The sequence below is a fragment of the Diabrotica virgifera genome, chromosome 10 (assembly GCF_917563875.1).
Source record: "Diabrotica virgifera virgifera chromosome 10, PGI_DIABVI_V3a".
Lineage (NCBI taxonomy): Eukaryota > Metazoa > Arthropoda > Insecta > Coleoptera > Chrysomelidae > Diabrotica > Diabrotica virgifera.
Genome location: NC_065452.1, coordinates 24,397,729 through 24,423,014, shown reverse-complemented (window position 1 = coordinate 24,423,014; position 25,286 = coordinate 24,397,729).

The following is a 25,286-nucleotide window of genomic DNA, read 5'->3' as shown; positions in this document are numbered from 1 at the left end:
TTTTCTTAAAATACTTAAATACAGGGTGTTCCATTTAAGAAAACTCAGAAAATACTCATTCCGAGTTTCGACCCACCCTGTATACTAAAATTAAACATTTCGCTATACTGTCAATGTTTAACAATAGTAGACTATATTAAAAATCGTTTGAACATAAAATAAAAATTTGATGTCAAATCACTAAAATTCTACAGGGTGTAGATTTTGCTACGAAATTAACAAAAAAACGTAATTATCTTTTAAACTACCTCGTATAATATTACAAAACCATATATTTTAAGAAAGGAAACATCGAGGAGAATCCAAAAATGTAAAAAAAATACAGGGTGTTCCATTAAAAAAAACATAAGTTTGTGTCACCCTGTCAATACGGACGACCCTGTATATTTGAAAATATTTTTAAATTATGGTACTATGTGTGCCCCAACTTTTACCTAAATAACTTTTTTCGTATCTCTTACGAGAAACGAGTAATTGGACTTTGTCACACTAATGCCCCACCCTGTATATCCGCAAATGCTTCGTTTCCGAGATGTGGGTGTTGAAATTTTTCTTACAAACTGATGTTTTATTTATTGCTCTAAAAACGATTGACATATGTAAATGCAATTTGCTGGTTTATAAGAAGTAGTTATTGCGCATTTTTGACATACAGTTAAGAATTTTATATTCAGCATTGGCGCGCATACGGCTAATTATCTGAAATATTTTAAAGAAAAAAAAATAAAACGCCAGTGAGATATTTTAAATTAAATATTATTTTTGAATTACTCGTTCAATTTGTGACAAAAGTATATGTTCCCTTTTTTCATATGACGCACTATTCTCGTGCAAAACATAAAACATCTTAACGCTTACAAAGTATTCGTATAGAAACTTATTTCGAATACTAAGGTGTTTTATTTTTTCATTTTATTTTTATGCATAAAAACGGTGCGCCGTATGAAAAAAAGGAACTTTGATGTTTGTCACAAATTGAACGAGGTATTCAAATATGATTTTTAGTTTAAAATTTCTCAATGGCGTACTATTTTTCTTTCTTTAAAAAATTCAGACCATTACCCGTATGCGCGTCAATAATAAATGAGTGAAAAATAATTTCTTTTTTCTTTTATATATTTTCTTTTTTCTTAATTGTATGTCAAAAATGCGCAATAACTACCCCTTAAAAACCACCAAATTTCATTTGCATATCTTAACCGGTTTTAAAGCAATAAATAAATCGTCAGTTTGTAAGAAAAATTTCAACACCCCGTATCTCAGAAACGAATCATTTACGCTTTTTCATGTAGAATTACTCCTTAAATGTGTCACACTTATTTAGAAACACTCTGTATACTCTGATAAACATCTGAACTTTAACACGTTCTAAACACAATATTATTTTACTCACAACCTGAATTTTATTTTGATCGAAAGGATGATGGTTCAATGTTAAAGTAAACAGTTTACCACGAGAACCTGCTTATAAACGAAAAAATGAATCGGTTTCAAATAAAAAAAATATTTGTTGAAAAATTGTTATAAATAAGCAGATGGTAAATTTTTTACTGTAGTATTAAAGCATCATATTTCGATTAAAATATAATAATGAGCTTGTAGTCCAGAGAAATAAGGTTTTTGTCGGGACACTTGAGCAGTCAGGTTGCAAATGGGTTTTTTTGGTACTATATACCTAATACATCATAAATACAAAAATGTCCGTCACAGTTCGGACGAGAATTTTAGTTATTAATAAATATGGGTCAAAAATGGCAGTTTTTTCGTTTAAATCGCTACAGGTGGAAATAGAGTAATTACATATCTTATTTATAATTTTCTTCTTTTAGTAGATGAGCCAAGGTTTAAAATGGCAGTTTTTGAATTTTGTTCCGATCATTTTTTGTTTCGGAAATTGCAAAATAAGACTTAAATTTCGAAAATAAAAAATTTACAACTTTTGCGAAAATGAACTTAAGACTTTCATGTTGCATAAAGAGTTGAGTCAAACAGGCCATATAATGAACAACAATTTTTAAGACCATTCGTCAATTATTAGTTTAAATTTTATTCAATTTGTTTATACCAAAGAGCTTTTTCTTCGCAATGTTATTTTTCAGAAAATAATAATGATATAGCCATTTTGAGGAAAGCGCATGAAAGAAGAATAGTTATATTTTCAAAGTATTGAAAAAAAATCATTAAAAGTTATTTTCCATTCCGAAAACATTTTACTCAAATAGAGTCATTTTTGGCTTATAAACAATTTGAATAGCTTTGTTAATACTGACTGTAGAGTAAATCTACTTTGAGATTTCAAAAGGTGATATTTTTACACGAATTTAAAAAAAGTTTTCGAATAGGTTACTTACGGTCAAAGTTACCCACTTTTATTATTTAATTCACAGTTACTTCTATATACATAAAATTCTCCTGTAACAGTGTTAGTTACCATACTACTCCGAAACGGCTTGGCCGATTTTTATGAAATTGTACATGTATACCGTAAAGGACTGATAATAGGTTTTAATCTATTTTTCATACCCCTAAGTTATAAGAGGGGTGGCCCCCCTGACATTTTTTTAAATTTTTTTTGGACAAAATTGTCTACTTTGATTTTATATGATGTAGAATTAAAAAATACATACAACCCTTAATTTTAACTCTTCTATCACTAACCCCTATGTGTTAATAGCCATCTATTTATTTACATCTGTAAAATTCTCCTGTCACAGTGTTAGTTGCCATACTCCTCCGAGACCCCTTAACCGATTTTTATGAAATTACATAATATGTATATTCGGTAGGTCTTAGAATCGGTCGAAATCTATTTTTCATATCCCCAAGTGATAAGGGGGGTTCCCTCTAACATTTTGTAATGTTAGGTGGAGATATGTGTACATAGCGTACTCTATAAGACTACGAGTACACACAAATTAAAAAAGTAATTATCAAAATCCATCAACAAGCTCCGGAAATATTAATCGCAGCATATGTTTGAAGAATCAATTTCATTTTTTGAGTGCACGGATTTTAATAATTCCCTTCCATCGACCACGAATCGATTTCGTTAGGACGTAATTTTTAAAGCTTTATTAACCATTTTCTTGAAGTTCAAAGTTTACTCAAACTTTAACACATAAACTATATACTTTGAGCCTCAAAATGGCGCTAGTTAGGTTGCTTAATTGTTTTAAACAAAGTAGCTGTGAATTAAATTAAAAAAGTGACTAACTTTTACCGTAATTAACCTAGGCGAAAAGTTTTTTTTGAAAATTGGTGTAAAAATACCCGCTTTTCAAATCCCAAAGTCGTTTTAATCTAGAGTCAATATTAACATATAGTTATTCAAATTCTTTTAAGCCAAACATGACGATACTTTAGTAAAATGTTTTCGGAATGATAAGAATGACTTTGTATTATTATTTTTTAAATTCGTTAAAAATATAACTATTCTTCTTTCACGTGGTTTCCACAGAACTGCTGTATCATTCTTATTATCTGAACAGTAACATGCAAAACGCTCTTTGGGATAAACAAATCGAATAATATTTAAACTAATTGATGAATCGTCTTAAACTTTTTTGTGCATTATATGGACTGTTTGAATAAACTTTTCGTGCAATATGAAAGTCTAAAGCCCATTTTCGCAAAAGTTATAGCAAATTTTTTATTTTCGAAATTTTAGTTTTATTTTGAAATTGCCGAAGCAACAAATGATCGGAACAAAATTTAAAAACTGCCATCTTAACCTTTGCTCACCTACTAAAAGAAGGATACTATAAATAAGATATTTAATTACCGTATTTTTACCTATGGCGATTTAAACGAAAAAATTGCCATATTTGACACTTATTTGTTAATAACTAAAATTCTCGTATGAACTGTGACGGGCATTTTTGTATTTATAATGCACTAGGTATATAGTACCCAAAAAACCTCTTTGCAACCTGGCTGCTCAAGTGTCCCAAAACATGGTATATTTTTGCCTTATTTCCCTGGTGTGTAATGAGCTTGTGCGTAAAAAACAATCAATGTGTTTCGAACGCTAAAGTTCCGACGTTCGCCAAGTATCACAAAATACAACGATATATCAATTTGTTTGCGAATTTTTTAAACTGACTTTTGCAATATAAAATCAGAATCATATTGTTTGTTTTTTTCAATTCGATGTTCATTGTCCATCCTATTGAAAAATGGCCTCTAAAAACGCTAAAATTGGCTTTTTTAATTGTTTTAAAATTTTTTAACATAGCCCATTGGCATCATAATCTATCAATCAAAACAAGTTTCAATTTGTGGGTATGAAATTGACGTTTTTCAACAAAAGTGATCAACCTAAAAGATGCATATTCTTCACTTCAATATTATAGACCTAATCAACTCATGGGAAAACCAAAGACGTAATATATTAACATAGACTGTGCAAAAACACTTATAGAGGAAAGTGACGACACTCTTCTTGTTCGTTGTGTCTCTGTCTTATATCAAGTAAGTATAGCAGAATCTCTTTTTGGCAGGGCAAGAGGGAGTGGGAAGCTTCAATACGCCAAAGAGAGATTCGAACAACTGCAAAAGATGTTGTCGTCACTTCTCGTTGCTGGCATCCTCACTCTATGTCAACCTTCCGATGACCAACCTTTTTTTGTTACACGGATGACCAACGGGGGTCAAAAATGACCCCAAGTAAAAAATGACAATTGACAAAAAAAGTTGTTTTAAGAAATAAAATAATGTATTCGTAATTTTAATGTTAGTATGGTATCAATAAATGATAAATAAACAATAGAAAAACATATTTTCATTACAACTAAACAAAAACAGGAATCATCATTTTGAACATAAAACTAGAAAAGTTTTAAAATATACGCTAATTTACGTCGCCACAAGTTTAACAAACATTTTTTTTTTTCAATATTGAAATGGTTCTTAAAAACAATTCCACATCTTCTTCTTCTTCTTCGTCTAGCCATTCACGTCCACATCTGAACATAAACCTCTTCAAGTCTTCCTTCCATTGTTTTTGGTTGTACGCTACTTGTAGCCAATTCCACATAATAGACGGTATTTACTTAATATAAAATTGGAACATGGAAGGCCAGTTAACTTCGTCTTTGACCCCAAATTCTGAAAATATTTTTTTTCGTAAAATATAGTGAATTTTCTTTATTACAAAATATGAGGGTACCTATCTAGAATGATGTTAAAGTCAAATAAAAAAATAATGAGTTTAAAATTGAAAATATTTCTGAAATTGTTAAATAAAAACATACATTGGGGTCAAAATTTACCCCCCTTGGTCATCCGAAGGTTAATATGCTTACGTCGATAAGGAAAACACATAATGACCGAAAACCATACAAAACATATCTACCGTAAAATAGACACTGTTGCATTTTACGTCCTAATTACTCGGTGAAATAGAAATCTACCTGTTTAAAAATCGTAATTTGGTCATGCTCAAGAAAAATTTTCAAAAAATATTCCTTACAAAAAATCAAAAAATTGTGAGGCAAGCTGTTTATATAGTCGAGAATTATTTGAGGTTAAGTGGTTCTTAAAAGCCTCAAACTTTGGTTTAGAAAGTCAAAAGGACTCTAAGTTTTCCAACCGTTTTCACATAGGACACCGTATCGCTGGTAACTTCCGTCAGAGCGCGCTTCAGTCGAGTCCGACGCGCCTGCGCCATAGTTTGTGTTGAACACAGCATACCGGAACCCTACATAAATATACATACAGTTCATAATCGCCTACATAGATTCCAACGCGGAAATTACAAAATGTTTTAAAACCACTGCTCCTATTTTATACTAAAAACCCGATGTTATGATTTACTTTGTGTTTATAATATTTTTATTCTGACCTGAACTACAGTTTCATGTAATATTTCCTTAACCAATAAAAGCTATAAAATTCAGGTTCTCTTTCTTTAATTTATTTTGTGTACATTTTTTATGCTTATGATACATAACCTTATTTTAATCAATATCTCGCAATTGCTAAATAATAATTTTATAAGAAAAAAAAAGAAAAAAGTGTACTTTTTTTCTGTAAATATACAATTTTAACTGCCTCAAGCTTCTGCTAATTTATGAAGTGTTTTAATTACAGCTAAAAGCTTGATAGAGTACATTATTAGTGTGAAGTTAAACGCAGAAAGGTTTTTATAAGTATGAAGTTTTAGCTGAACATGATATCTACAAACCTCTCATAATTTGATTATGTTGTAAATTCATTTGATAAATTAAACATGAGAGCTTATAGCCCGATCAAAGAAATTTATGACCAGAAAAAAAAATAAATCAAAGATGGAAATTAAGAATAGGTAAAGAGGTAAGAATAGGAAAAGTGCCTATTATTCAATAAAAAAAAGTTTACATTCATAAGTTAGATCTGTTGTACACAAATTTGGTTAAAAGGTATTGAATTTTTATATATTGAGCTGCAGTTTGTAAAATAATAAAAAGAAAATAATTTTTTGGTTAGAAAATTATTGTTGGCATGACTTTATCTTAAGAATTTAACAAATCAATTTTATGAATTAACTAATTTTTGAATCGATAATTTGGGACAATTACGTAACAAAAATTTACTAAATAGGCAAAAAATGCGTAAAAAACCTCAATTTTAATATGAATGAATTTGCGTAGTAAATTATAAATATTAATTTAAACAAATATGTTTAAAGATAAACACATAGTTGTTGAGAGTAAAAAATATTTCTCGCCATAAAAATTTATATAAGTCATTTAAATTAAAATTCCTTTTAGATTTACATTCTAGAAAGTGTATATGTCATATTTATATTTAACATTTTACAATATTATTTGTGAGGGTAAAAATTTGTGTTGTGTTAAAAGAGAGCAATTTTTTTGATTTGATTTTTAAGTGACCTTTTCGAAATTCAATCAACAGTATCTTTGTTGAACATACATATGTAATACGCAATAAAAATATTATGGTGAGTACTTTAAAATCTGATTTTTCTAAATCATCTTTTTAGATTTTGTGTAACTCTAACATTTTTTAATTAAAGTTCAATTATTACCAATAAGTTTGTAATACTTAACTGAACTGAAATAATAAAGTAGGTCTTGTTTTAATAAAATCAATGGCACTTTTTTTTTAAATTAATTTTTTTGAAATGAAATTTGAGAGCATATGAAAGAAGACATGGCTTCTTATATGATGCTTATATATACATAGAATATACCCGTTAGAAAGGCAAAATCGAATGGGGCAGCTAATAAATGAAAAATAATAATTTATTGTTTTTATTATATTACAAAATACAGCCCAATATATGAAAAAATAAAGTACATACCTACATTTTACAAAATTTTACAAAAATTTTTACATTTTACAAAATTTTTGCAAAATGAAGGTACTGTAGGAATGTAAACTTTTTTTTTTAATAATACACGGTTTCAACTATCTACTCTCCAATTTTCATCCTGGATTTATTTATTTTTGCCTATTTGCAAAATTTTGCTTTCATTCATCTAGCCATTAAAACATAATACATATTTTTCCCCAAATAGTGAAATCTCAAACTAGTTTACGGACTAAAATTTAAATACCAATAAAAACCTTTAAAAGTATAAGAGAGAAACGAAGTATAATCTGTAATAGTAAAAATTAAAAAAGAAAAAGTAAATTTTATAGATAACCTATAAGATAGGCCTTAAAGCGTTTCTAAAAGTAGCTTAGCTAAATATTACAACGCAGAATAAAAAGTATAATCATATCATAAAAAGAAAAAGGATTCACCGTTAATCGTTTAAAAAATATAGGATGAATATTAATGGATTCTATTATTTGATTTATTACATTAGTGTATTTTATTAAAACACTTTACAATATTATTTTAACCCTTAACCACGGACATAATATATTTTGTTGTAAAATAAAAGATTCCTAAAACACCATGTGTGTTACACAGTTACATACTACTTGAAGGTACAGGGTTATTCACTATATTTTGACCCCCCTGTAAATTGCTTTATTTACAAAATTAGAAAAAATGTAAAATACAAAAATGATTCGATTTTTAAATTATATTTCTTTTGACATATATATCGTACTAGTGACGTCATCTATCTGGGCGTGATCACGTAATGGACTGTTTTTTTAAATGAAAATAGGGGTTGTGTGCTAGTTCATTTGAAAGGTTATTCAATTCCCTATTCAGTAATCTAAACATTAACATGATTAATTATACAGTGTGCCCAAAAATATTTTTAATTAAATTAATTGATACAAAAAGAAAAATTTATGTAATTTATTTAATTCAAAATACATTCTACTGCTGTTAAAAAACAGAAATAAATGTTTATTGAACAAATAAACATTACTTCTCACTTAAATTAAATGTTCAAGCAGACACTCATCTGCCTATTAACAGTTTGAACATTGCATTTAAGCAAAAAGCAATGTTTATTTTTGCAATAAACTTTTATTTCTGCTTTCTAACAGCAGTAGAAGATATTTTGAATTAAATAAATTACATACTGTCAATTCTTTTTGTGTCAATTATTTTAATTCAAAAAAATTTTTTTTGGAGGCCCTGTATAAACAATTATCTTAATATTTATATTACTGAATGGAGAATTGAATAACCTTTCAAATGAGCTAGCACACGACCCCTATTATTATTTTTAAAACATAGTCGATTACGTCATCACGCCCAGATGGAGAAGGTCACTAGTATGATATACAGGGTGTTTGGTAAAGAATGGGCCATAGCTTAAAATAGGTCGATTTAAGCTAACTTACCTTTTTACGAAAGTTGATAATAACCGAAATACATGGTGTCAAAGTTAAACTTTTATTTTATTTATTCTTGAATATCTCCTGACAGGCATAGGATAACAACACAAAATTTGGTAAGCTGGGGTTTTTTGGGATGAGAAATCTAAATTTGCCACCAATATGATGTATTACCCAGAGGGCGCCACATATGTCTTTCAGCGCTCATTTAATACATTCAATATTTTTATTCCCCACTCTATATACTTTCTGAATCAATATTTTTATTTTCTTAATATTTTTACTTAAAAAAGGTATATTACATTCATCTCGCTAAACTCAACGGTTTTCGAGATAAACGCATTTTAATTCTGCAATACAATATAATTTTTTGCATAATATCATTTTAGTTACACCCGAAAAATCAACTTGAAACCATAATAATTGTGCCAGTTCTCATATTTATGTCATTGCATCGTAAATTCCATTTGAAGAAATTTGCGATACATTTTTGGAAATTTTTATGGTTTTAAGTTAATTTTCGGGTGTAACTACAATGATATTATGCAAAAAATTATGTTGCCTCGCAGATTTAAAATGCGTTTATCTCGAAAATGGTTGAGTTTAGCGAGATGAATGTAGTATACCTCTTTTAAGTAAAAGTATTGAGGCAATAAAAGTTTTGATTCAAAAAGTATGTAGAGTGGGTAATAAAAAAAATTGAACCTAGTAAATTAGCCCTGGAAGGCGTATGTGGCGCCCTCTATGTAATACATCATTTCTGGTCACGAATTTAAATTTATTATCCCAAAAAACTCCAGCTTACCAAATTTTGTGTTATTATCTCATTCCTCTTAGGAAATATCCAAAAATAAATAAAATAAAAGTTTAACTTTGACTTAGTTATTTCGGTTATTATCACCTTTCATACTAAGGTAAGTTAGCTTAAATCGACCTATTTTAACCTCAAGAATCTAAGGTTAAGCTATGGCCCATTCTTTACCAAACACCCTGTATATGTCAAAAAATCATAATTTAAAAATCTAATAGTGCATTATTTCGCTATTAGTATGGCAGCAAATTCATCCAGATGTTCTATTTTCAACTAATTTTAACATTTTTACTATTTTTTAGTTACTAATACTAAAGTTTATTTCTTATTCTAGACCTAGACCAAGGCATTTAGCACTAAAAACACCGGAATCAATCGATTTTAAATACAGCACCTAATGGCTTGCAGTTTTTTACATTATATTCAGGATGACGTCAGGAAAAAAGTCTACAATAGAAAAATGGGTGGAAATGCATAATTGCATTTTGAACTGCATAAAATTCATCCAATGCATGCAGGTGTTTTAAACGGTGGTTAAAATCGTTGACCGTAAAATACAGTTTCAAGAAAAATGCTTGGATGATAACCATCTTGTTTAAGGAATGGCTTATTAAGTTCAATAAGAAAATTACGGAAGAAATAGAAACGTTCTGTTATTTGTTGATAACTGCTCTGCCCATAAACCTGATGTGATGTTAAATAATGTAACAATAACAATCCATGTTTTGCTTGCCAATACTACCTCACTCATTCAACCGATGGATCAAGGAATAATTTCTGCTCTAAAGAGAAATTATAAAAAAGAAGTTGTACGAACATTTATAGCAAATATGGAGTTTTATGAAACGACGTCTTCAGCTAGTTTCAATGACATGAAAAGAAAAAAATTGAGTTCTCTCTGCTATTCATTATTTGCATAAAAATTGCATAAAAAATTATAGAGGTAGAACTTATATTACCTGTAGAAAATAAGGAAAACTTTTGACGATCATTTATAGGTTTTCGAAGATACTAAAGATATACAGCCAAACAATGAAACCACCAAGCTCAATTTTAAAGCGATAGGACAGATAAGACACAAGACGAAGATTTTTTCCAATTCCGGGAAAATTCCATCCAATCGGCAAGTCCTACCTAAACGCTTGTAATATTATAAGAAGTTTTCTAGAGGGACAATCCAATGTCAATTTTTCTAGTTAATATAATTTAGAGCAACAAGTGACTAAAATTTTGTGTAACACAAACAAATCAGGCTAAGCGCATGTTGACGCGCTTGACGCGCTGCTCGCCATTCATCGTGACACGCAACTGGCATCTCACCAGGACTCATTCTATATGTTCCCAAAACATTCAACCACTAACTTTTTTATATATGTTATAGCCAAAGCCCGAATTTCAGGATCTCCTAGGTTTGACTAGGCAATCATCAGGTCTGACTGACGGTCTTAGTCAAAGCCCGAAATAAATTACAGTTTCGGCCTTTGACTAGTCACACCTAGGAGAGACTAAGTTGGTGAGGCAAAGGTCCAATTTTAATTTTATGAAAATCAAACCCCGATCAGCTATTAAAATATCGTAATTTGTTAGATTAGGTTTAATAGAACATCATTTTTTAATTTTAATGTTTATTATTTTTATATTGTCGTAATTAAAATAAAAAAAATAGTGTTTATTCTCACATGTTGAGGCATTATGGCATTTAGTGTTGCACAATACGTTAGACCTTTTACACTTCCGTAATTTGAAAGAGCATTTCTTATTGTAGTAGCATTTTATAAATCCTATTCCTCCAAATTTAGAATCTTTTATACTAATTTCTCTTAGATACAGCTTAACGTCTGGAACATCTTCAAAATTAAGAAGTTCCTCTTTGCACTCTCTTATTTAATTTCTTGAAAAAACTGTGTTTATTGTTCCCTATTTCGTACCAAGTCTATATAAACCGTCAATTGTTTTATCTTGAATGCTACTCAAAATATTTCGAGCATCCTCTTTGGCTCTATCAAAGCTGGGGATAGGTATTGTTACAGTTTTTCCGATCGAAATTGGAGGACATTTTTTGCACTTAATTGTTTCATGGCATTAGCCTGGACATGAAGACCTTCAATCGCATTTCCTTTATTTATTTTAATCTTTTCTGTCTATGCACAACGCATACTCGAACGCGTGCCAAGGAGATGGTCGAAATGTTTTGGGTATCATACAAGATAAAATAATAATTGACGGTTTATATAGAGTTGGAAGGAAATACGGAACAATAAACATACTATTTCCAAAAAATCAAATAAGAGAATGCAAAGAGAATTTTTCTAATTTCGAAGATGTTCCAGATGTTAAGTTGTCTCCAAGAGAAATTAGTACAAAAGATTCTAAATTTGGAGGACAAGGATGTATCAAATACCACTGCCATAAGAAGTGCTCTTCAAAACCATGTAAGTGTAAAAGGTCTAACGTATTGTGCAACTGTAAATGCCATAATGCCCCAACACGCGAGAATAAACACTAATTTTTTTATTTTAATTACGACAATATAAAAATAACACATAATACAATTAAATTTCGACTTTTGCCTGACCAACCTAGTCTCTACTAGGTTTGACTAGTCAAAGGCCGAAACCGTAATCTATTTCGGGCTTTGACTAAGACCGTCAGTCAGACCTGAGGATTGCCTAGTCAAACCTAGGAGTACCTGAAATTCGGGCTTTGACTATAACATGGATACATATCACATGATAGAACATTTTGGAGGACTTAAAGGAAAATATATATTTTTGAGATGTTATTATATTATACCAATATTGAGAATTCCGTTGAGTACTAAATAAATAAATTTTTAACAAAATCCTAAACCTTAAACCAGAAACTAAAAGCAAAAAACCGGTTTTATGTTTAAATATTATGTTTATTAATAATTATACAAAATAGGTAAATACAGTAAGACTTACACATATGTCCAAAAGTTTGGAATATTGGAATATTTCGTCTTTTTATTGATTTTTATATACAGTGTGTCAATTTTAAAACTTACAATGGCTATATCTCACGAACAAAAGCTGAAAACGAAAAATGCTTGAAACCGTTTCTAGGATAGTAAGGGGGAACTAAAATGGCATGAAAGAGAACTCACCCCCATCAACCCCCTAGGCCCCACCCACAACAACCAAAAAAGTTTAAATTGCAAACCCCTACTTGTGATATATCATTGAAAAGGCTGTAAAAAATGCTATCCAACGGTATAAACAATAATTATACAGGGTGAAGCAGTAATTGTAAAACTTTGGCTTAAATGAAAAATGTAATGAGGTTTTGTTGAACTGCAAATTTGATAAAAATGTCAATTAAGTAAATGTGAAAAGTGGGTTCCGTTGTTTTGTAAACAATAATACAGTCTAATTTCAAACTCTGCACGAAATTTGGCAAATGTTTTTCTAGTAATAGGGCGACATGCTTGAGTAATTATTTCTCGCAATTTCCCAAGTGACGCAAGTTAAGTTTTATAAACAACTGATTTAAGGCAAAAATAGCAAATTAAGTTTTAATTCAACAAAAAAAAGTTCGAGCGGACATTTATCATTTAAACTAATAGTCCGGGAGATAGCGTTACAAATAAAAAAGTCATAGTAAGCCAGCTGATATTAATACCCTGTATAATTATTATTTATACCATTGGATAGTACTTTTTATAGTAGGATAGTATATTACTTTTTTCTCAGGGGTTACCTTAAATCAGTTGTTTATAAAACTCAACTTGCATCACTTGGGGAATTGCGAGAAAGAATTACTCAAGCATGTCGCCCTATTACTAGAACATTTGCCAAATTTCGTGCAGAATTTGAAAATAGGCTGTATTATTGTTTACCAAACAACGGAATTCACATTAAATATTTACTTAATTGACATTTTTATTCAATTTGTAATTCAACAAAACCTAGTAAATTTTTCATTTAAGCCAAAGTTTCACAATTATTATTGCTTCACCCTGTATAATTATTATTTATACCATGGGATAGCATTTTTTATAGCCTTTTCAATGACGTATCACAAGTAGGGGTTTGCAATTTAAACTTTTTTGGTTGTGATGGGTGGAGTAATTCTCGTCCCGGACGTCGAAGAGTAAGGTCACTGCTAGCACACCCCACTCTTACCGACGAACAGCGAGAAGCCTGAGAGCACCAAGTGCTGAAGAAGCGGCGCACGGTTAGCCCTAAGCTATTAGTTTGGAACCAGCGTGAAAAACCAACGACGCTTGGCCGTGTAAACCAAAAAGGTAGACGGATTACTGGGTTTCAGAGGAATACTCTGGCCCTGGGCTCGAGCGAGTTCGCTCGCCCCGAACTCTACCTAGTGTTCACATACGGTTACAAGAACAAGTGCGAGTAAGGGGGCCAAACTAACTGCGAAAAAGGCTTTCAACGAGGGACCCACCAGCAGCAGGGTAAACTGCACCCATCAGGTAATTATAGTCACTGTCTTACGCCGGAAAAGCACGGAGGGGTGGACAAGCCACCTTTATCCCTGGGGTTTACCCCCCAGAACACCTTGAGGCTGAGGTGCCCTCCGATCGCTCGACTTGCATCCTCACCCATTTGTAATGCCTTCTTCTGTAAGGTCAGTCAGCTCCACCCGGTCGCTTCGTCCTCGGACGACGACCTCGACAAGCGTTGCCACCACCACCACCACCACTACAGCCACCACTACTGCCAACCAGTTCTCTTCCTTACATCAGGAAGGCACTGTACCCCCAGCCAGAGGTTACAACCGGCTCACGGCGGAGCTAGACCTCGAGACGCTTAGCGCGGAGATGGAAATCGTCCGCGACAAGTATCGCGAGGCCTACCTTCGCATCGAGCAGGACGACGCCTCCAACCCCCTTCTGCAGCGATATGCTAATGATTTTCCGCCTCTAAGAACACCAGCACAGGCTGGTCCTCAGCGACAGAGCGCTCGGAATATTCACGGTGCCATACCCAAAGTCCCAACTCAACCGTCAAAGCAAGCACCCAAACAACCGAAACAACAATCTTCTCAACAGCAACCCTCTTCTCAACCACAAGCAACCATCAGCACTGAAAACAATCCTGAACCGAACGATTTCGTCTTCCAAAGAAGACAAATAAGACAAATGTCTTACGCCAATGCCGCAGCCAATCCACGCCCCAAAACCCAAGCCAGAAATCAAAACGTCATCAACGCCATAAACGATCCCACACTGTCCGAATATCTAATCAAAGATCTCCCAAAAGATCTTTGTAACAAACCTACCTTCTTTCGGCAAATAAATGCCACCACTCTTTTGTCCAACAAAATTCATTCTTGTAAAGTTCTCTCACATGGAATCGCACATCTTCGACTTTTTAATCCTATAAATGCAGGGGATATCGAGAAAGCTATCCACACAGCAACTGGCCAAACCATGGTTACGGTCCATAGCCGTAGCAGAAATGCAAACACTTCCGCTAAAGAGCCTACCTATCTCCTCTGCATTACCGGAATCGACGTAGATTACTCCGAGCAGGAGGTCACCAACTTGCTCACAGAACAGCAATTCCCGGTCGAAAGACTGTGGAGAGTCAAAGCCTATAAAACAGGCAAAGACTCTAAAGTGATCAAGGTGGTGACCAAATCCTTGGAGAGATTTACGTCAGCACTGAGCCGAGGCATAACTCTAGATGGCGAAATCTATAATGCCGAACTCCCTCATGGCTCCGACCCTACAATCCCTACCCCAAAATATTGCAGCAAATGTTGCATCAACGGACATTCCATCGACGAATGCCCTCAAAAAGCATTCGTCTGCCCCCACTGCGGCGGTAACCACAAGTCCAGCGCCTGCACCAAACAGCAGGAACCCAAATGCCCGAATTGCGGCGGTGACCACCCCGCATACTCAAACAAGTGTCCACAAAGACACACCATCCCCTCCGCCCAACACGAAATACAGCCACTCACGATCGAAAGATCATTCCCCCCTTTCGAACTCCCTACTGAAACAAGGAACATCTTGTCTATTCAGACTGCTCTGTTGCTTAACTTGTTGCCTGAACTTCGCGAGCATATCGCTGCAATCACGGCTAATCTGATTAGCCAAGTCTACGACCACTCCACAGTGGTCCACGGGTACGGGAGCAATGTCACGGTGACATTCCGCCCCAACCACTAAACACCCCCCTTTTTATGGATTTCACCCTAGGCACAGTCAACTGTCAGGGTCTCTCCAAAAAGAGACCCCTCATCAAGAATATCCTGTCGAAGCATAACATCCAGATCCTCGCACTCACAGATACTCTGTCGAAAAACGATCCACACTTCGCAGGATATTCGATCATCCATCGAAGCCGCTGTCAGGTTTCACGTGGGAATGGTATTCTCGTGAAACACGGAATACCGCACAACATACACACATTCCCACAAAATTTTCGTCCACCTGATGTGGACTTCCTGGCAATTGACGTGCACATCCCCAACAACGAAACCCTCACGATAGTCTCTTACTACAAACACCCGGATCAACCACTCAACAGGCATTTGCTAGAGTACTTTTCGAGACTCGGCAAGGCTGTGTTGATGGGCGATCTAAATTGTAGACACACACAGTTTGGTGACCATCGTCAAAACCCAGAAGGCATCCGCCTCACGGATTATCTACTAGACCTTCCTATTTCAAGAATCACCAACACTGAATACACGTTTTTGAACGCCAATGGGGCTTCTATTGTCGACCACATCCTAGTTACTAGTAACATTCTGGACCGGTTCGGGGATAGATGCCACATAGGTGATTCGATAACGTCAGACCACATACCTCTTCTTGTCGACACCGACATACTCATTCCAAAACAACCAAACCCTCCAAGATCTATAAGAGACTATCGTCACGCTAACTGGACTGAATTCTAAAACTTCATCACACAAAATCTCCCTATGTTAGGCGAACTCGATACTAACGATAGTATCGACACCAGTGCAACCAATATCGAGAACCTCATCACTGAGGCGATCACGCACGCAATTCCACTCAAACAAATAACTTATACATCACCGGCACTTCCACAATACATCATTGCCAAAATTCAACAAAAACGACGTCTTCTACGTCAATACAAGGCCAACAGAAACCCACTTATCAAAACAGAGTACAACCGGATCTGTGCCAGGATAAAGAGGGAGATATCTGTCCTAACGGCTCGCCGGTGGGAAGATGCTACCTCAAAACTGGACTACAGAGACGGAGGTAAATTCTGGCAAAAATTCAAAGTTCTAACAAAACAAAAATTATCTCAACCATCTCATCTGTTGGTCAACAATCACATAGTCAATTCCCCAGAAGGGAAAGCCGAAGCATTCAGAAATTCGCTTCAAAACAATTTTCAAACGCCAGATAACCCGAACTTTGATCGCATATTTAAATTCAACACAGAATACATTGTAAATGTTACTCTCAACCACTACATTCCAGTCTATGATCCTATCATGGACCCCCTCACAGACAGGGAAACGGAGAGCTTTTGCCAAATCGGCAAAAACAGCGCTCCCGGACCTGATGGCATCAACCGAAGGTGCCTCAAAAAACTTCCAGAGAGTATCATTCCTCTTCTAACTAAAATATTCAATGCATGTCTCAAAAACAGCCACTTTCCTACTCCTTGGAAAGTGGCCAACACCATCATGCTTTTGAAAAAAGGCAAACCCCCAACCGACGTGGAATCCTATAGACCAATCTCACTAATCAATACTCTGGGTAAAGTTCTTGAGCTAATCCTAAAAGAAAGGCTCAATAACTTTCTCGAAAACCACAATATCATACCAAAATTTCAATATGGATTCCAGTCAGGTAAATCTACTAAACATGCATTAATAGATTTCACTACCAAAGTTACTCAAACCATCAACGATGGTTCAATCGCCATAGCCACATTTCTGGATGTGCAGAAGGCTTTCGACCAGGTCTGGCACGACGGGCTTGTTCGGAAACTTCTGGACATCGGGCTTCCATTGCAATTTACCAAAATTGTACACTCCTACCTCCACAATCGTACTGTCAGAGTGAAAATATGCGATCAAAAGTCCACCCCCTTCACTCCACAAGCTGGAGTTCCCCAGGGTTCAGTCCTAGCGCCGCTGTTGTACATCATCTACAACAGCGACATCACTAACCAAAATATCCCAGGTACTCGGCTGTTTCTCTATGCGGACGACACGACTCTGCTCTCAACTACCTCTCGATACAACCCAAGACTCCTCTTCAGAAGAGCCCAGGCTCTGTTGGACGGCGTCGGCGAATGGTGTTGTAAGTGGAGAGTCACGCTGAATGCGAACAAAACAACAACAATTGTGTTTCGCGCCCCTTCTGTGTCAAATAGAATCATTTGTAATGATGACGACCAACATCCTCTGAGTCTGTTGGGAGAAAGGCTTGTTGTTAGCCCGACTGTGAACTATTTGGGAGTACTGTTTACCAGGACTCTCAATTGGGACGCAGATCTAAAGGCAACTTTAGATAGGGTAAGGAACAGGGCCAGACTTCTTAACGCTCTCTCGGGAAAAATTGGCAAGACACACAAGAAGACTCTCATTCACACTTACAAGACCTTTATTCGACCCGTCATGGAGTACAAATCATGTATCTACTCTCTTTGCTCAAGACAAAAACAAGAGAGGTTGTTGAGGACAGAGCGGAGAATCTTGCGTAGATGTAACTATGAGCACTGGCGATATCCCTCAAACGAAATCCATAACATCTCGAACACCCCCAAAATCACCGAGAGAATAAACTCTCTGAACAGGAACTTCACAATCAAAGTAATCAACGGCCCCCCTTCCGACACACAAGAATCTCTCAAATGTTCCTGTTCATCTTCCGGCCACGTACTCCACCGAAAGCCCAAACGCAAAAAGATTCATGTACCGTCCGCTCTAATGCAAACATGCATTGACGAACTCCCGGTGGAGTACGAAAACATCCTTGAGGCTACCCCGTTAGCCTACCGTACCCACCTCTAACATTTCCTCTTCCCTACCCCGAACAGGGAGAAGTTGGTTTTTTGCGGTTTCCCAACTTCATTGCACAATTATACCTGTTCGTCCCAAGAAAATAGCCGCAACTATTTTCTCCACTCGAACGCTCACTGTCCACGCTGCGCTCAAAGCCACCTCCTGACCGCCGACGAGGGACGCAGGTTCGCCTGTCGTTGTACAATGGTTTCTAGGGAGACTGGTCGAGAGCAAAGCACGGACAGTACACGTAAATGTCTATGGAACCAACAACAACCCACCAAACTTTCTTCTCTGTTGTCTTCTTAGCCTTCTGGACACCACCGTCCGGCATAACCAAGGATCCAAGAACACCAGGACACGGTGCTTGCCCCAGTGTGTTTTTCGGACTGTTTGCTTTTGCTGCCAACACTAAACATTCACCACAAACCCTGAAGAGGACAAAATCCTAAACAGGGACACACATTGTTCGCATTTCTTCTAAAGCATTTTTCTAGACAAGCAAATCAAACAATGAGATGATGATGGGTGGAGCCTAGGGGGTTGACGGGGGTGAGTTCTCTTTCATGTCATTTTAGTTCCTCCTTACTATCCTAGAAACGGTTTCAAGCATTTTTTGATATCAGCTTTTGTTCGTGAGATATAGCCATTGTAAATTTTTAAATTGACACACTGTATAAACTTTTCTGAATAGTTAAACATCATTTTGTTTCAATTCTTAACAATACTAAATAAATCTCAAAACCAGATAAACGATATGCAAAAAAATTATTTATTCTCTTAGAGTGAAAATACAACTTACATTTAAAAATAAATTAGTAAAGAAAAAAATAATTTTCAATAAAACTAATAATTAGTATTTCCTCCATTGGCCTGTATGCATGCCTATAGGCGATTTGACATGCTGCCGTTTAACTGGTCGAGCTGGGCTTGCGGAATTCTCTCCCATTCTTTACGAGCAGCATCTTTTAGTTCGCGAAGTGTAATAGGGGGATTGTTTCGCTTTTTGATGCGTGTTTTGAGAATGTCCCAAGCATGTTCAATAACGTTCATATCGGGGAATTCGAGGGCCACTGTAATTTAGATAGTCCTTCTTCTTCCAGAAAATTTTATACTGCTGCTGTTCGATGAGGAGGTGCGTTGTCATGCATAAACACAAATTCATCATCTACTGTCCCCTGAAATAGACGTACGACAGGATTTAAAACTTCATCGATGTACACAGCACCAGTGACACTTCTCTCCAGAACCAGCAGTGGCGTCCGTGTACCACTCATAATACACCCCAAGCCATAATACTCCCACCTTCAAACGGGACACGCGGTTGGGCTGTTTCTAGTCGGGTTTGTCGTCCTGGGGCCCTCCAAACCAGTGTTCTTCGCGAATCAGGTACCAAGCCAATTTTTGAATTATCAGAGAATATCATGTTATTCCAGTTAGGACCATGTTGCACCATTTTTCTAGGCCATTGCAACCTTACTATTTTGTGTTGGTAGGTTAGTTTAGGAACATGTAAGGGCCTTCTACAATACAAATTTACCGCATTTAGTCGGCGTGTTATTGTTTCCCGTTCAGTCTTTGCAGCCTAGAAATTTCTCTGGATATATCACCTGTGGATTCCAGACGATTTATTCGAGCTATCAATGTTATCTGCCGATCTTGTGCTGCTGTTGTACATCGACTTCTACCACTTCTGGGACGATCCTTGACGTCATTTGTCTCTTGGAATTTTTTTTTTAATTTTAGGTACAGCACTCTGAGTAATATCAACAATATTCGCGATATCACTTTGACTAAAGCCCTGTTGTAACAAAGCAATTACCCTAGATCTCTCAAAGTGAGATATCACGTTTCTAGGCATTTTTAAACGGCTTAATTCAAATTTAAACACAGACTGAAATAATATGGAAATACGCTAATCAGTTGAATGTGACCAAAATGGGCAAAATGATACAAAAACGATTCAAAGTTTTTATCATTTTCATGTAAAAACGCTCTAAAATGAATATAAACAACAGTTTTGAAACCACCATAGGCGTAGATATATTATTTGTACGTATTCCAAACTTTTGGACAGTGTGTACTTGATAAGTAGTAGGTTAGTAAGCAAAAATAATAACACAAAATTCGTTTAATGGCATAATAGTTATTCATGTACCAAAGACATTAAGCAGATGATTTTGTCTGAGGGAACCAATTTGTGTTATGTAGGATAAGATGATAAGTTGTGTACGTATAGTTGTGCTAGTATGGGTACGTTTATGGAATACGGAGAACTCACGTTTGTTTTTAAGTCTGAGAATTTTTAAGTCTAGCAAATATATGGATCGATTCTGTTCTGTTCCTATTTTAAATAATTTAATGTGACTATGAATTGAATTAATGTAAGCTAATAATTAAATTATTTTGTCAAATTTTGTCAAGTTGCCCGTTGGCAGCCTACCATAGTATGTTAGATAGATTAACAGAAGTTCTCATGTCAAAAAATAACTTCGAGATAGAATTGAATATCATTAAACAAATAGCAGTAAACAATGGATACAAGGAACAAATAATTAACATTTTATACCAAAAACTGCAGAAGGAAGCCCTGAAACTAGTGTTTCCACCACCAGAGAAATTATTCAGTAATTTCTGCAGGCAAAATATCAACTAAATACATAAAAAAAGAAAAGAATAATACCAGCCTTCAGAACAAACAACAACGCCAGCAAATATTAAAAACATCAAGAGCCAAAAGAAAAAGCACTTACACAGTATACACATAGTAGACAGTGGTATTACCACAGACTTAAATACATGTGGTGATTACCCAAAAACTTAAAAAGAATCCGGTTTTAGGTTATTACCCGTAGGTTTTTCCCACCGCTAATCCACAACCATTACTTTCAACATCGTAATGAGTTTTTGGTGATAAGTTTATCTTAGAAATTGATATATAGATATTAAAGACTATCTGACGATTGTAGAAATCATAATTGCAGCATTCTTCTTCTTGTAATGCCTATCCGTTTTGGATGTTGGCGACCATCATAGCAATCTGTACCTTGCACACTGCTGCTCTGAAAAGATTTGTGGTTGTTTTGTTGAACTACGTACGGAGATTTTTGAGTCAGGAAATCCTTCGCCTTCCTGGTTCTCGTTTTCTTTCTACATTTCCTTGCAAGATTAGTTCATATCTCTCGCTGTTCTTCATGATGTGACCGAGGTGTTTAATTTTGGCTGTTTTTATTGTGGTTAACAGCTCTTTTTCTTTTTGCATTCTCAGTAGAACTTTTTGTATTTTGTATATACAGGGTGATTGATTAGTAGGGTAAAGCTCAATAGCTCCGCTATAGTAATAGATAGCAATAAAAGTTAAAAACAAAAATTTTAGCCACTTTTGAGCTTCATATTACAAAATTAGTTAGAATGTTACAGGGTGTTCGATAACACAATGGCAGACCTAACTTATGTTTTTTTAAATGGAACACCCTATATTTTAATTTATATTCGAAATCCTGTTAACTTCTTCATCACAAAAATATAAAGGTTTGTAAAGTTATACAGGGTATTTACAAAGTTATAACCAATTCTGTATGAAAATCGTAACAAGTTCAACTCCCTGTATAAATAAAAATAAGCACAACAGCAATGGTTTATTAATGCCATATTTTTTTATTTATTGTCAAAATTTTTAAGAATTATTGATAATGCCAATTTTCTTTATATCAAATACAGGGTGAGTCAAAACGCAAGTACATTATGTTCTCAGTAATGTTAAATAGAATACCCTGTATTTTATATCATTATTGAAAATTAACATTAACGTACCTTAATTTTTATATAACATTCCCTATGCCCAAATTTATTAGTTTTCGAGATATTTTCATTTTTCAGAGCAAATTATTTTAGGTGTTTAAATTTATCTAAATTTTAAGTAAGCCATGCAGAATTGACAATTGAAGATTACCGATTATAAATCCGGTAATCAATGTAACACTGTAGCAAATAAAGAAATAAAAATAATTTATTAGTAATACATTTTACAAACAAAAACACAACCACTACATGCAACATTTTTGAAACAATTAAAAACTATATTTTTATGTAAATGCAACAAATAAACAAAGAAAATTAGTAATAAATTTTATAAAAAAACACACAAACACAAAATACAATATTTTGTGAAGACAATTAAACACTTGTAACAATTTAACAAATAAAGAACGAAACATAATTTATCAGTAACAAATTTTGCAAAAAAACATGTTTGAAAAAATTAGAAGCTATTTTTAATAAAAATTTTTTAATATTTAATTACATAAGGTGTTCAAAATTATCTCCTAACACATTTATGTACGCCTAAAAACGATCATTGAATGAGCTACTTACTCTACGGAGCATTTGTAAATTAACACATCGAAATACACTTTGCATTCTATTTTTCATCTCATCCCTTGTTGTTGGAGGTATTTTATAAACTTCATTATTAACGTAACCCCAAAAAAATCAGTCCATTTTATTAAATTCTGGTGATTTGGGTGGCCACGCTACAGGTCCATTGAAAAATGAAAATATCTCGAAAAGTAATAAAGGACCCCGCACAAACCTTATGGAAAATAGGTCCCAGTGGATTTCGTTCATACTTTGGGAAAATACTCTTTGAAGCATCCTGATAAAAAGTTCTCACGGGCACAACTCAATCGTATGAAGGATTTTCAAGTTATAGAGGCCCAAACTCGGAAAATTATAAGATTTACGGGGTATTTAAATTCCGTGAGTTACTGGTTATTTGGCAACATGTAGAAGTTTGTATCAAGGAAAAGTACTAGTAGTCTAGGATTTTTTCCTGGCTATCCAATGGCGACCTTTACTTTGACCTTGACCTTCAACGGACGTCATCTTCTAGAGTTTCGAGGGTGTTAGGCATTAAATTGATATAAACAGATTACTCATGGGTTTTTGGGATCGCAAAACACGAATATGCCATCAGAATTGACCTCCGGATGACGTGGTGCCCAGGGCCACTGCAATAGACGTTCATCTTCTAGAGTTTCGTTGGTTTTCGGCATTTAATTGATGCAAATTAATTACTGGAGGGCTTTTTGAGGTCGCTAAACACGAATATGCCACCAGAACCGACTCCCGGAGCACTTGGTTTCCAAGGTCAATGAAAGGGGCTCCTGGAGTTTCAAGGGTCTTTGGTACTACATTGAGGCAAACGGATTACTCGTAGGTTTTTGGAGTTGCTGAATACGAATACCACATCAAAACAGACATCGGAGTACCTGATTCCAAAGGCACGTCATGCTTTGGAGATTCGAGAGCTTTCGGTACTAAATTAATGTAAGCTGATTACTCACAGGTTTTTGGGGCTGCTGAACGTGAATTCGATATCATATCCGATCCACGGAGCACCTGGTGCCTAAGTCAGGTCTTCTTCTTGAGTTTCGACAGGTTTCGGCATTAAATTGATGCAGATGGATATTACTCATTAGTTTTTGGGTCTGCTAAACACAAATATGCCATCAGAGTCATCTTCTGGGGTTTCGAGAGTTTTCGGTACTAAATTGATGCAATCTTGTGTTTTTGGGGTTGCTGAACACGAATATGACTTAGATAAAAGACTCTGGAGTATCTAGTGGCCACGATAAACACCACTATCAAAATAGAATGTAGTAAATCGATATTAAAATAAATGAAGGAAAAACATTGTCAGATATAAATTGAGTTTATATTTTTTATAAATAATTAAAACAATTGAAGAGCACAATATAGTAATTTTATTAATATTTTTGACTTTGAAAATGGTATAAAGGACGTACAAAGGACAGATTACAGGGTTTCAAAACCCTCCAGTAATTCATTTGCATCAAATGCCGAAAACCATTGAAACTCTAAAAGATGGCGTCCCTTGCAGAGGCCCTGGCCACAACGTCATCCGGGGGGCAATTCTGATGGCATATTCGTGTTAAGCGGTCCCAAAAACCCATGAGTAATCTGTTTATATCAATTAAATGCCGAAAACCCTCGAAACTCTAGAAGATGACGTCCGTTGAAGGTCAAGGTCAAAGTAAAGGTCACCATTGGATAGCCAGGAAAAAATCCTAGACTACTAGTACTTTTCCTTGATCCAAACTTCTACATGTTGCCAAATAACCAGTAACTCACGGAATTGGAATACACCGTAAATCTTATAATTTTCCGAGTTTGGGCCTCTATATCTTGAAAATCCTTCATACGATTGAGTTGTGCCCATGAGAACTTTTTATCAGGATGCTTCAACGAGTATTTTTCCAAAGTATGAACGAAATCCACTGGGACCTATTTTCCATAAGGTTTGTGCGGGGTCCTTTAGACATAGGGAATTTTATCTAAAAATTAAAGTACGGTAATGGTACTTTTCAATAGTGATATAAAATACAGGGTGTTCCATTTAAAATAACTGAGAAAATAATGTACTTGCGTTTTGACTCACCCTGTATTTGATATAAAGAACATTAGCAATATACCATTCTTGAAAATTTTGACAATACGGTAAAAAATATGGCATTAATAAACCATTGTTGTTTTGCTTATTTTTATTTATACAGGGAGTTGAACTTGTTACGATTTTCATATAAAATTGGTTATAACTTTGTAAATACCCTGTATAACATAACAAACCTTTATATTTTTGTGATGGAGAAGTTCACAGGATTTCGAATTTAAAATAAAATATAGGGTGTTCCATTTAAAAAAAACATAAGTTTGG